Genomic DNA, 14935 nt, shown 5'->3' with positions numbered 1-14935 from the left:
GGAAAGCTGACATCAGAAAGTGTCGTTGAAACCATCACATAATCATTAAGAATTGTGATGTTATGATTTTGTCCACAGGGAGGTTTGTCCATTCCCCCAAGAATATTTACTTTATTTAAAATATATAGCTTGGACGGCTGAGGAATACTAAAAATCCTGACTTGGAAAATTGATTTTGGCCTGGCAAGAGCATTTGGGCTCCTCGGAACAGACACCTTTATCTATGTGTCACGTGTAGGAAGTGCATAATACAATTGCTATATTAGCAGTCTGTTTTCATAGATTGTAAAAATAATGGACGTAGCTAACGTGATGTCACCCATCAGTCCATGGCCTTGCATTCTGAAGCCTTGAGTTAGGCATTTTGGCCATCATCATGTTGCTTTCTGGAGCCAGAAGTGACCATATTTAAGTGAAAGTGAGGGAAGAACCTGGCTGTGAAGCCAAGGACACTATGAGCAGACAGTCAATTATACTTAACTTTAAGCCATTATAAAATGTAAACAGGTGAGTTATATAACAATTCACCCCCTGTACAGTTGTCATGAAGGGGGAATTAGCTATGGAGACCAAAACTGTTATTTGTACCAGGCTGTAAACAGGTTTGTTTCTGCTGTAAAGTTGGACATTTTAACATGGGGGTCTGTGGGGATTGACTCACTTCTGGAGCCAGCCTCAAGTGGTCATTCAAAGAACTGCAGGTTTTGGGTTAATTTTTCAGCTCCAGGGGTTGCCACTTGGTCCTTTTCAGTCTGTCACTACAGTGTCTTAAAAGCACTGTGGTGGCATTTAAAAGATGAATTTACAAAGAGCAAACTCATCTTTGAGAGTTTGGGGTTTTGAAGCAATATTCAGTCTAACAAGAGACTGAGGAAAGGAGTTGAGTCACCAGTGCTTGTACAGACAGTCATGCGTTACAACCAAGCAGCAACCTCCAAGGCTGAAATTCTTATAGACCCCTTATGAAAATGCACAACTTTACAGCAGAAATGTGTTTACAGACTGGTACAAAAACAGTTCTGGTCCTTGTAGCTACTTCCCCCTTCCTGACAAGTGTACAGTGGTTGAATTTTTACATCCTCCTGAGACCTCAGCTTCTGTTTGGTACACATTCTCAATGTCTCCAAAAAGTATACAAATGTTTATTGCAATGTCTGAACATCGTTGTAATAATGCAACAAATCTAAAACTCTTTTGATTTGTTCATTTTGTAACTGGATGAATTGTCCTTGTTCCATACTCCAAGCAACAATTCGGGGTCATTAACATGTTTCTGGGGCATCGAAACAGACATATGCAGCTCCTTTGGATGCCTGAGTTGGTAAGACCAAAAAGGTCAAGAATTGCCAATACAGGCACGAAACTTAGCCTTAGCCCAATCATTGTGGCAAAAACAGTGGGGGTGGTATCCTGGTCAAGCTCATACATAATTCCAAAATCTGGCCTAACCCAAACTATATGCGCAGGAGGTGTTATGGTGCCTGAAGGAGTTTGACTTTAATAAAGATAATCTAAAACCTGACCTTAACTGTTGACACCAATTTGTTGATTTAAATGTGTCCTTTTTTAAACCTCTGAAAACCTCAAACTGAGGGAAACATTCACTTACAATTAAAAGAAAGCACATCTTACTCTGGCTTTGTTTTTAAAATTCAGGTCAATAGAAGAAACACAAAGAAAAAGACACTGTATAATTGGGAGGAAAAGACCACTACCTGTATGTACATGCTCCTGGGCTAAGTGTATTAGTTGTACATCAAATCATCCTGGATATACCAGCATGGTATATTCTCCCTGTGGTTGAAATTATTGCAAAACTGATGATTGCTGTTAGCGTTTCTCTACAAAGCAGCTTTCACCAAAAAAAAAAAAAGAAAGAAAAAAAACATCCATGAAAAGGCTTCAAACTGGAGGAAAAAAAACAGAAATCCATGGCTGGCATATCAACAATGTTTTTCTCTTCAGGGGCCACTGGTGTTTCAACATCACAGGCATGCTTTGGCAGAGACAAATACATATACATGACCTGCTGTATACATTTGAAGTTGGTTTGCAGCACCACCATGTTACTGTAAGAGATCCCCTGCTATTAAAGTGTAATGTCACATATAATGTTCTATGTCAAAAATAAAAGTCTGATCATAATTCATCTTGCAGCATTTATTCAAGATAACTCCAAATACATATTATGTGCTCTAATTTTTTATGTTATGGTGCTGAATATGTATGTCACATATTCAAAGCCTGCATTACAGTGATATAAAGCAGATTCAATTTGACGATCCACAGTATCACTGGCAGAAATCTGAATCATGGCAAGACAATTAATCTGAGTATGTACAGTACAGCTGAACAATTTTGCATGCAGACTGCACTGAATTAAAAAAACAAATATTTCAAGCTGTGGCTAACTTCATATGTGCCATCCTTTCTGTTTTTTTGTTTTTTTTGAGTGAGGGTCTCACGGCGTAGGGAGCATAGCATAATGTACTCGCACCTCCTCAAAAATTCTCAAAGAGTACAAAATATAGGGGATGAATTATTTACCCACGTCAGAATATTTCTGGAGGTTTGCAACAGTGGTGGAGAGTAGCCAAGTCTTTCATCCATGTGAGACTCTTGACAGTGGTTGCTGCTGTAAAAAGGCAGAGCCCGAGATAAGAGAACGCTTTGACCAGCCTTGCCTCCCCATGATAAATCTTTATCATTTTAGGTGATGGCCTGACCTCTAAGACGGGTGCTGGCCGAGGGGGTCCTCATTAATACAACTTGAAATCCTCTTGGCTCATTCCGTCTATTTTCTTGATGCCTGTGACCTTTCCAGGATTGCTGCTATCAAACGAAACCCTTTTTGAGGCCGAAGAATTGGAGAGGAGTTTGAAGAGCAGATTGCATGATTCTGTTTGGTCAAAGAAGCAAAGAAAAAAAAAAGGCAAAAGAAAGACAGCAAAAGGTATCCTTGTGTATTCTTCAGTGCCGGTGACTGATGTGTTGTTTGTGCATGTCTTGTGACACAATGAGCTTCATTACCACCTGTATATGTCTGTTCTTTCCAGGCTCTGTGTGAAATGACACAATTGTAAGGCTGTCCGCAGACCAGAGCACACATCATGCAACAACTTTCAGTGGTTCACTAGAAAGCAGCATCTTATCACGACTTCAGAATCACAGAGCAGGTGCAGGGTTAAGTTATGCATGGAAACAAAAAGCCCAACACATTCCCATCATCATTATTATCATTAATATATTCACATTACTTTTTGTGTGGCTACACAGACTTCCTCTAAAAGTCCTCAGCAGAGTCATTTTGGCAAATGTTGCAAGCCTTTATGTGTGGGTTGTTCATTTACTTATTTATTTATTTTGCACCATTTGAAAGTCCACCTATTACAGTGTACAGCTGAAACCATGTACTTGTCAATAGCCCACCAACATACAGTGTACTAGTCCTATACCCACGGGGCCATTTATCACATTCTTTTTCTTCTTGCAGCTTTTGTTCTTCATGTACAGACTTCCACAATGGAAGAACTCCAGGGCACAGTCTGTATCCAGGCAACCAAAGCATTGTAGCAACAAACTACATGTGATATATATATATATATATATATATATATATATATGAGAGAGAGAGAGAGAGAGAGAGAGAGAGAGAGGGACATACATATATAAATGAGTAAGAATGAAAATGACCAGTGTCTAGCACCGCTCGCAGTTTGAGAGAGAACAGTCTAAAGATACTTTTTCCTACCATTAAATGACAGTGCTGTTATTAATTCCTTTAGGAAATGGAGGTTTTGTGTCACAATTAAGCCATTGACTCTAATTATAGTATGATTAATGGTATGGTAATTGCGACCCCTTCGCGAAACACATTAACTCGGTCAAAATAAATCATATTGAATAAAAACCCTCAAATCCCGATGATAGAATGTCCATTGTCAAGGGTGAAAGAACAAATGTCTGCTGAAAGCTAACATTCATTTACCCTGGCAGCGTATGTATATGAATGGCAAGACAGACTGGAGTCTCAGTGGTGCCATATTTTTTAAATTTAATAATGAAGAAAACTGCAAGCTGAGCAGAGTGTTGGACTGCAGTTACACTTCATTCAGAAGTAGAGATATGAGGGAAATCAAATATTACAATAATGATATTGCAACGATACCGTGGGGTTGGCTATTGGTGCTTCCACAAAATAGTTATACAATGACATATCTGATAAATAATCATCAGCAATGTGGATATAATGACTAAGTGACAGAAGTAATAATGTTTGACTCTGATCACCTAGAAAGGAAATTACTGGGGGTGCAGATCACCAGTTGCATCGCGATACAATATCCTATCAATTCTTTGGACAACAATACGATATTTGCCAATATTACAAAGTCTGCCACGATACGATTGCGATTTGATGTGATTCAGGGGCCTGTGATCGATATGAAAAGCTATTATCTGCCCATTTAACACAATCTGTTACAGAAGAAGCTGCCATCCCTTTCTTTTATGCCTTTATGTCATAAAAGATAAAAACAACACATAAATAATGTATGTTATTGTAACCACATAAGTGCAGTAAAGGTCCAGAAATACTGTTCTGGAATAAAGCTTTTAATTTTAACCCAAACCATCATCTTTTTCCTAAAACTTCAGGACTATCTCGCCTAAAGCCCTGAAGGCAAACTTCTCCCAACAGCCATAAAACATGAATTAATGACAACATAATTTAACACAAGTATCAAATTCAGCTCAGTAATAACTGTCAAGGTCCAGAGACAAAACAACTGTTTTTTGCTAGTCACTCATTACTAGCTTAAGCATGTTTACATTGCTTAAATTAGCCTAGCAGCTAGCAGACTGTTTTTCCTCTACCCATAGCTTAACAAATGACACGCAGTGTTACTATATTTCTAACTCACAGCTAGTTTAAGTCACTGCATCTCCTGACAGAACAGAAAGGTTGAATTTTAGCCTGCATGCATGTTTTTTCAGATGAACATTGTTGAAACAGAGCAGCAAATGTTACTGTAGTGAGAAGGTAGCGGAGTGAGATGTTCGTGAAGGCAGGTAGCGTTACATTGTGTTTGATCTCGCAACAGCATTGTTTACATTCGTCATGTGAGTCTGTTGACCTGTATTTTTTCCGATGATATGTACCCAGGTAAATAACTTCATCCTGTTCTAGGGCTGACCTTCGACTAGGGCTGCCACGATTAGTCGACTAATCGATGACTAATCGACTATTAAAATAATCTGTGACTATTTTAGTAGTCGACGAATCGATGACTAATCGACTATTAAAATAATTGGTGACTATTTTAGTAGTCGACTAATCGGTTTGAGTCATTTTACATAGAAAAGTACTATAAAAGTACCCCAAAATACTCTTACTGCAGCTTCTTACGTTCAGATATTGGCAGCTTTACACACTCTCCCATGACAGTGAAATAAAACCCTTTGGCGTGAGTATAAAACAAGACATTAGATGACGTAATTTTGGGGTTTGGGCGAGACAGACTGACATTTTTCAACATTTTAACACATTTTTCGATGAAATGATTAGTTGACTAATCTAAGAAATAATCGACAGATTAGTTGACTATGAAAATAATCGTTAGTGGCAGCCCTACCTTCGACTTCATTTTGGAAAATTGAAGCTTCGGAGCTCAGAACGAAGAAAAATTATGGCGAAAAGGTAGTTTCTTGCAACCCTAGAATTAAGATATAAATATTCACAAACGAAAAAACTGGTTGCTGATAAGTAGTGTTTAACTTTTGATTTAACACTTAAAATTAAAACACTCGGCGCACACTGCAGCACAAGCAGACAGATGCGCGACTCAGAGCAGCATGAGTCACTGACACCACGTCAGAGCGCAGCGGACCGGTGGAAAATGTCACCATCAGCATATTATTTTACATCAATAAAATCTATTTTATCATTATTTTGAGTCACATTGTTGAAAGAATTTAGTTGTCTGTGTTCAAGCAGGATAATAGGTCTCCATTCATTGCACGTCGGGCTTTCTATTTCCTTGTCGGAGATGTTTTCTTTTTTAATTACATGATAGCTATTCTCCCTTAACTCACCAGTAAAGAATACCTTTGTCCATTTCAAGTAACCCGTGGCAATAATAATATCCCTGTTCTCTGATTTACTGTGAAACATTTTTAGGCAATTCATGCAACAATCAGACCAGATGACTTCTACTCGGCCTATTGGGTTTAGTGATGCGTTCAAGGTCCCCCAAAAAAACGTGAGGAAAAAAAGGCCAAATATTCGAATTTTTTTTTCACAATCGAATCCCGTGCCATCGAACAAAGCTTCGAATTTTTTGGGTCAGCCCTATCCTCTTTGTCTTTCTCTTGGCTGCTTGCCATTTGCCTATCGCTGTTTGACGGTGACACAGACTTTCAAAATTAAGGCTTAACCTAAAGATTTCGAAATGGTTCAACGTTTTCACTTTGCATCAATGACATTGGCTCGTAGATCCTTCAATCAATATATTGATCTAGATCCATGGATTGTTACACCTCTAGAAATTACAACTGTTTGGTACTCTGGCAACTAATATAAAATCTATGGGAGAAATTGAGGCATCACTTTTGATTCTCAATGGAATTTTGAACCACATGTCAATAATCTCATTAAATCCTGCTGCTTCCACCTACAAATTACCATCAAAATTAAATCAGCTGTGTCTTTTCCTGACATAGGAAGGCTTATTCATGCTTTTGTATTCTCATGCTTCAACTTCTGTAATGCACTGTTTATATGCCTCTGTAAATCTTCAGTAGCTCAGCTTCAACTAGAACAGAATGCTGCAGCTCATATTTTAACTGGGACAAATCATAGGTCACATATCACCCCAATTCTCGCCTCCCTCCAGTGGTTGACTGTAAACTTCAGAACTGATTTTAAGATTCTTCAATAACTTTAAAGCTCAACATGGTTTAGCCCTGAGTTATATGGCTGAGCTTCTGACTACCTATGCTACAACTCATGCCGAGAGATCCTCATGCCTACCCTAGCGACTCGTCCCTAGATCAAGGCTGATAACTAAACTAAAGGTGATCAGGCTTTTGCCATCAAGGCTTTGAGGTACTGGAATTCTCTGCCTGAGGAGATTAGGCTGGCTAGCACATTATCTGCTTTTGAATAGTTGCTTCAAACATATTTGTTCAGGGAAGATTCTCCTTTTAATGCCTGATTTGTACTTTTTGTTGCTTTATTTCCTTTCGTTCTGTTTTTGTCTCTGTACACACTATTTTTCTCAGCTCTTCTTAACATTTTTAAATATTGTACTCTGATTTTTGTCTTATTTCCATGCTCTTTGTGAAGCACTTTGTTACCTTGTTGAAATAATTGCAATGTTTTAGTTATTATTTTTTGAAATACATTGCTGGAGCAGTTAATAATTGAAAAAATAGTTGTGATTTTTTTGTATCATTAATTAAAAATCAAAGTCAACTTTTTCCAGTGAGAATAAAACCACACTGTTCTGAGTTTGTGATTTATACTACACCAGTTTCCACTACGTGTGCATATTTAATCCAACTAACCTTGATTCTTTTAGCACAACAGATCTCGATTCAACAGCCTATATGGTGATTTGTCTTGTTTGTTGTCATTCTGCAGGGGTGTGTGTTGCGGCAGAGATGTGTTTGTCAGTCAATGTCATTTCTGTTCCACCACAACGCAGTTTACCCCCGCTTCAGGGATTTGCCTCACACGGTCATTAGCAGTAATTTTTGGTTGCTTAAACCTGAGACGTACGTGTCACCCATGTCTGCATCCTTACAACCACAAACAAAGTAGTGAGTTTGGCGACATTACGCGAGGGACTGTAATGATTGGTAAAATTTGCTGAAAAGTTGATTGGACAAAATTGCAAGGTTGTGTGTAATCATTGGGGAATGGTTGGATTTGCATTAATTGTTGCAATGGCAACACCACAAAATCCTGGAAGGGCTGAACAGTCTGTTAATATTAGAAAACTGCATCACTTTACTGTAATTCAGTCTATAAAACCAGATAAAGATAACACAAAATTTAAGACAATATCTAGTCTCATAACACAATATCAATATATATTGATTTACTGCCCAGGCCTTTTGAGTAGAATGTGTGAAACTCTGTAAATATATCATAGCTTTATCCTTTGAACCCTCTCTTTGATACAGTGTCCTCGAACATAAACTGTTGTTTAACAATAAGTGTGTCGGTGAGACTTATCTTTACAGCGCATGTCATATTCAAGGCCCTGATGAAATAACGGCAAGGTTGAACAATGCAGTTTGTAGAGTCTGTCTGTGTATATTCATAAGGTATTGGCAAATAGACTTTGAGCTTTAGCAGAGTCTTTAAAGCCGGAATGATTTGCTTTAATTCATGCACATAATATTAGCTGGTCTAAGGGGGGAAGAGCCGGGACAAATTGATCTTAAAAGACACAAACTAGTGTAGACTGCCCCACAGACATTTGTTTAGTTGTAGTGTTTATCCCATCACACAGCACCTGTAATTTCTCCCATATGGTGCATAACTGATATGGATTAAACAATTAAGACTATTTTCTCTGCATGACTTCTGGCTGCTCTCCCTGCCTTGAAGAACTGCGTTTCAAATTAAATTGCCCCAAAAGATGAGCCTGTGTTACTTCCCCCGAACAATTAAATATGGCAGGTCTTATTATCTATAATTCAAGGAAAAGGGAGGCGTGGTGACTCGAACTTTAATTCAGACCTTTTATTGTTGTCGTTTTTTATAACTGAGAAGATAACTCTCTTTTTTTGCTGGGTTTTTCTTTGTTTTCTGTTTAAGCCACCCTCTCTAATGAATCTTCGGAGACCGTCACTTGCTGTTTAAAACATTAAGGTCAAGGTAAGGGGTCATTTTACTGGCTAGTTGGGGAGGAAAATCAACCCCACTTAGATTTGAGAATAAATGTTTTATCATGGAACTGTTCCATTATCACATTTTCAATGATGTACAATGTGGTACGTGCTCCATCAATATGCGCGGCAGAAATAGAACACACGCTCCACTTCAGATCATAGCACTTGTGACACATGTTGCTGCTACACATGAACAGTCACATTTGATATGTGTGTCAGATGAGGCAACAGAGCATAATCTTATTGTATGCCGCTGACAACACTGACAAAGCCACGCGTTTGAAATCAACTAACAAGGCAAATTATAACATTTCATGTGACAAATCTGAATCAACAACCCTGATCAATGGCGGTCCGACTTCTCGGCTGATGAATGTGTTTCACATCACAATGCCCCCGCCTTGTCATCACATATAGTCTAAATGAACACATGCTTTGTGACAGCATAACTGTGAAAGGGAAGGAAAAAAAAGTTGGAAAAAGTGGGGTGAAAGCTGCTTTTTGATTGAAGAAGAGCTCAACCCAATTAAGCTTTATAAAGACAGTGAGGACAGGTGTACTACTTCTGTGGTGACTTAAAGATTTGTGACAATACCCCAAAGCAAAGGCTTCAACTGCACAAAGGACACCCAAGTGTGTTAGGGTTAATTGGATGACCCAATCCATCTCAATTAAAGATTTTAAGGCACACATCCCCCTGTGTGTGTGTGGAAATTGAAATCAGCTACAGATGGCTCTTCCTGTGGGGTTGCTCCAAATAATTGCTGGCAGATACCACTGGTGGAGGGGGGGTGGGGGGTCGGAGTGTACGTTTGTTCATAGAGTCATAAAATACTTTTAAGTATTTGGGTCAAATTCAGTGTTGACTATCACCATGTGTGCATGATGATGCTAGTAGCTTAGCCTTTCACAAACACCACGGTGAAGACTGTGTCGCTACAAGTAAGACTTAATGAGGCCATTTTTCAAAAAGTCCACGGGTGGGTGAGAGTAGGGGGTGTGTAAGGATCTGTTTATTTTTCCACCACTCACAATACGGGATTAGCACTTAAGTTAAAGAAGTAGTAAAATGAGTGAAAGATTAGTTGGAGATATTGGTGGACATACTGTAGATATAAAACCTTTGTCCTCTGTTATGGCAGGACTGTATAAGATATTATGTCATCAGAAATGCATGGTATTCCATTAGAAACTAATGCACTGATGCATTTGAGCCTGACTTAATATATTTACTTACTCGTACGTCCAATAAAGTGTTCCAGGGATACTTTGCATATACTCCCCACACTACGGTGAGAGACCTGGTTGAAAACTGGCCAAATATCCCACTGAATAATGCTGTTGGGCATAAAGCCCATTTTCCAAAACAGCAGTGTGTCCAAGGATTGGATAAAAGTTCATCTGGAAGTTTGTAAAGGGATTTTGTTAAAGTTCATCTTAGATTAATGTCTCTTTTACATTGCTGCATATTACTGTAAAATTTCAAATAATAGCCCGGGCTATCATTTGCTTAAATCAGTGAAATCAATAGGCCTTCATTTGGGACAAGCCTTTGATTCCCTTTCACACAAAACTGTTGCTCAACAAAGATGGGAAATACAATCAAATTGTTTATTTAAACCAGTATGAATATTACTTGTTTAAAACTTAGGCTTGGGATAATATTATGAACCATTCATTTGATCTAGCTCAAACAGCGCACCAGAGAGAGAGAGTGAGTTACAGCACTCATACCGACACAACACCACTTTGTCCTGTTAAAACAATACTCACAATTTGGATTCATTTTTCTGAATATCCTTTTTAATTCTTTTGATCTGAGGACCCATATGGACTAAAGGAATATAAATACATTTACAGGGTAGTCAAGGAATGGACACATAATTTGAAGAAGCAAACAACCCACTTTTAGTCATCCGAAGAACTTCTATAAAGAAAAATGAGCTGCTTGGCAAGCAGACCCAGCCTCTAATTGAGACAGGCCTTTATTTGTCAAACTGTGTGGCCACACCAGGCTAGTAAAAGGGACTGGGCGTTTTATTTGGGACAAGGCTTTAAACTGATGTTTTACAGTAATTTCTATTTTAAAACATGGATGGCTCACACACATCTTCAAGCTGGCAGCACAGAAGATGTATACAACCAGCACAGTTTCAAGTTGGAGACCCAAGATTAGTGTCAGCATCCAACCAAATGTCTCCGCTTCTGTTTCAGAGTTATGGCGTTGAATAATGGCTGGAAAAGTGTTTATGAAGAACATGATGATGTCACAGTGAAGCTGACCTTGTGCGTTTTGGATATACAGTGTCATCACTTGGTCATTTTATCCCATTAGACATCTGTGTGAAATTCTGTCAATTAGGGATTCCTGTGTTATGGACAAAAATATGTTTTATGGAGTCACAGTGACCTTGACCTTTAAACACCGATCTCTAAGAAGTTCATCTTTTATCCCAAGTGGATTTTTGTGTCAAATTTGAAAAAAATCTCTAAAGGTGTTGAGATATTGCACTCTTGAGAAGGGGATGGATGCAAGGTCACAGTGACCATGACCTTTGACGACGAAAATCGAATCAGTTCATTGTTAAGTCCAAGTGGATGTTTGTGCCCTAAATTCCCTAACTGTGTTCTTGAGATAGCAAGTTCATGAGAATGAGATGGACAAGGTTATAGTGACCTTGATCTTGGACAAACAAAATCTAATCAGTTCATCGCTGAGTCCATGAGAATGGATTATACATACATACGACACAATGTATAGACTCATAAAGAGGTAATCAATCTCAATCATCACTTATGACCCAGCAAAGGTGTGTGGTGGTGTACTCTGCCTTTATTTTCATATTTTCTGTGTTTGGGATGTATATGGGTGTGTACCCCCACAGCGCTCAGCTGAGGTCAGGCCTTTTTACAAAATTAGAGACCAGACAGCGCCAAAAAAATGCAAATATTGCGAGGTTAAAACGCCACACGTGAGTGAATCTGGGATTGGCTTTTACTTTCACACAAACTTTTCTATAAACAGCATTCGACTTTCCTGCATGGTAAACCTTCAAACAGGAGTAAATAGTCTTTTTACAGGGAACTACTTTCAGTGACATATAAGGAGCACTAGTAAGTGGCTACAACACAAAGATGATATTATCTGGATCAGATCAATGCACTTATCATTAATGCAGCACTTCATTATACAAGGTGTGTGCTCCAATTACCTGCTTATATCATGTTAACTATCAAAGCACTTCTCATTACACTTGTTAAAAATGCATTTTAGTTTTTAATTTTTTTCAGAAGCCAATGTCTCATATATCTCAGCACTTTTTAGCTATTCCAGGTTTATTGGAAACTATTCATATGCCCAAAGATGCCTACCATAAGGACTCAATGGGAAGCCATCAAAAGCCATTGAAATGCGATTAGTATAGACCGAGGTATTCAACTGATTCATCTAAATGAACATTTTCTCTTTCTGGAAGAGATTACAGCTGTAGGAACATCTGCTATCGATGTCTTAGTTGTATTTCTGAGTGTGTTTTGTGCTTTCATCGAAGCGGTTCATAAAATGATGATTGATTGCTCAAATTCATTTATGCTACTTTGGTTAATTATCATCATTATCACAGTGAGAGGATAAAAAGCTATTCTTTTCTTTGTGATGTGTAATCAATGGAAGCAAGACATCATCCATGTGCAAAATATATGTGTCAAATGTGACTCATAGAGGGTTTCATGGATAAAGACATTTAACTCCATTAGGGCCAAATGTGCAGATTGCACTGATTATACACATTACCCACATTTAATAAAAATCACCGTTAAAAGAAGACACAAATCTCACAAATCAGGCCTAGTCCATCTGTAGTTTTTAGTGTCAAAATTACTGTGAATATGTGTTAAGACCGTAGTTCTATGATTACAGATAAATCGATAATAATAATAATACCAACCTCACATAAAACCTGACAAACAGGCTAATTGTTAATTATCATACTAAAAGTTCTGTTATGCAACCATACCTGGGATAAACTTAAAATACATTTATGTGTAGGGCTTCACCTATTTTTTTGATTAGTCGACTGATCTAATCATCAACGCAAATAATTTGTATCAAAGCTTTGTTTAATCCATGTAACTATATATAACGCACTGTGTTTCACACAGATGATTATTACCGTGGCACAACGGACTTATGCTGTGTAAAGGTGACATGGAGGGGACACCTCAAAATAAAAGGCTTGATTTGATAGCACAGAGTACAAATTGGAAGAAGAGATAAAACAGCAAGGATCCAGAGAAAATGACAGAAAGTGTCCAAAGTTTGGAATCATTGCAAGCCAAAACAAACAAAACTCTGTACAGAGTGTCTACTGTAAAACCGAACTAGCCTACCTGTTAAGATGCTTTGGCATCAAAACAGAAAGCATCCAGTCCACAGAGAGGACCACACAAGGTAACATTAAGGTTAGCATTTAATGTAAATCAATATGATTGCTAGTCGAGATAAAGGCTTGTAAAGAATGCACATTAGTTATGGCTAGTTATGCCGATTTTCAACCAGCTCTGTGTCAGTGAAATGTGGCCAGTAGCATTAAATGCAGATGAATAATGCTCAGCCTTACTCCAGGCTGCCAGTCACCACTCATTCGCTGGATGACACAAACTCCAGGGACTCCCGCTAGCAGATGAGCAGGGAGCTCTGGGCAGCAGGGAGGGAAGCCAAACACCATTCATCTGTACAAACTGCGAACGCTATGGTGACACAGAGCTGGTTGGAAATCAGCAAAGTTTCCTTTTAAAGAATGTAAAAAAATATAATGCCAGGTTAGGCTATCACATATTGACTGCAACATTTTTTTGTTAATTTTGTTTCTTGAGCAAAGTTAGATACCTGAAGACATAATCACATATAATTAAATGAACACATAGCTACAGACACCTATTTCTTGAAGAGACATGTCTCATTTTATCTTTTGTATATTTACTGTTTCTCTTTAATAAAGCATAAGTATTTCTTATCCCCATTAATCGTTGGATGGATAAATCGGTAGCATACTTGATCACTAAAATAATGAATTGCTGCAGCCCTACTTGAGTATATATATATTTATATATATTATATATTATATATTTTTTTTGGGCTTTTATCCATATGGTATTCAGTGTCAGAAATTAGCAAGGGCCACGGGCCATTTGGGCCAAAATCAAGTTTTCAAAACAACTATATGTATTTATATTTTTAACAGTATTACAATCTGACATTAAATTATAATTTTATTTTCATTAAATTAATTTACCATCACGTCTATAGCTCATTTTCCAGACATAATCAACGAGATTACACTGATTACGTGAGCGTAATCTGACAGAGAAGGGGAGGGGGCTTTGCTGTACCATAAGGATAAATTAACAATGACAAATTAATGAAAAATTAAGGTAGAATGAATGTTAAATTTTAAATTAACTTACTTCCAGGATTGCATCTAAGGAATTTATAGTAATTTGGTCTTTTTAACAGTAAAAGTAACTGTAATGTGGTGAAACATTAGTACTGCTATCAGTAGATTAATGGTTAAGTCATCACATTTAAACTGGTTGAATTATAGGAAATCTGAGTGATATTTTGCAACCATAACTTTATGTAACCCATTATTTATTTCATTTATAGTGGTTTCTACTGAAGAGTGAAGACACTATCTTAGTTGGTTTTGCTTTTCATGTGCTTATTGTTAGAACATAATTACAATTTTTTGATGACCCCCAAACATTTTGAAAATGCCCCCATTTTTTAGACCGTGGGGGCCAAAATTGCCCCAAAATATTTTGTTAATTTCATACCCTGATGGTATTCCATGGTTTTCAACAGTGAGTGGAATGTAGCACTTAACTATTTCGGTTTCCCTCTGATGACGTTACATGCATTACTTTGGTTCTCATTAGTCTAAGTCAGTCTAAGCAGTTCACATTTTATTTTAAATGACAGAATGGTTACATGTGCTATTTAAAACAGACAATCAAAAGTTATTTGAGTGCCATT

The sequence above is a fragment of the Epinephelus fuscoguttatus genome, linkage group LG9, assembly GCF_011397635.1.
Source record: "Epinephelus fuscoguttatus linkage group LG9, E.fuscoguttatus.final_Chr_v1".
Classification (NCBI taxonomy): Eukaryota; Metazoa; Chordata; class Actinopteri; order Perciformes; family Serranidae; genus Epinephelus; species Epinephelus fuscoguttatus.
This window is presented reverse-complemented; position numbering follows the sequence as displayed.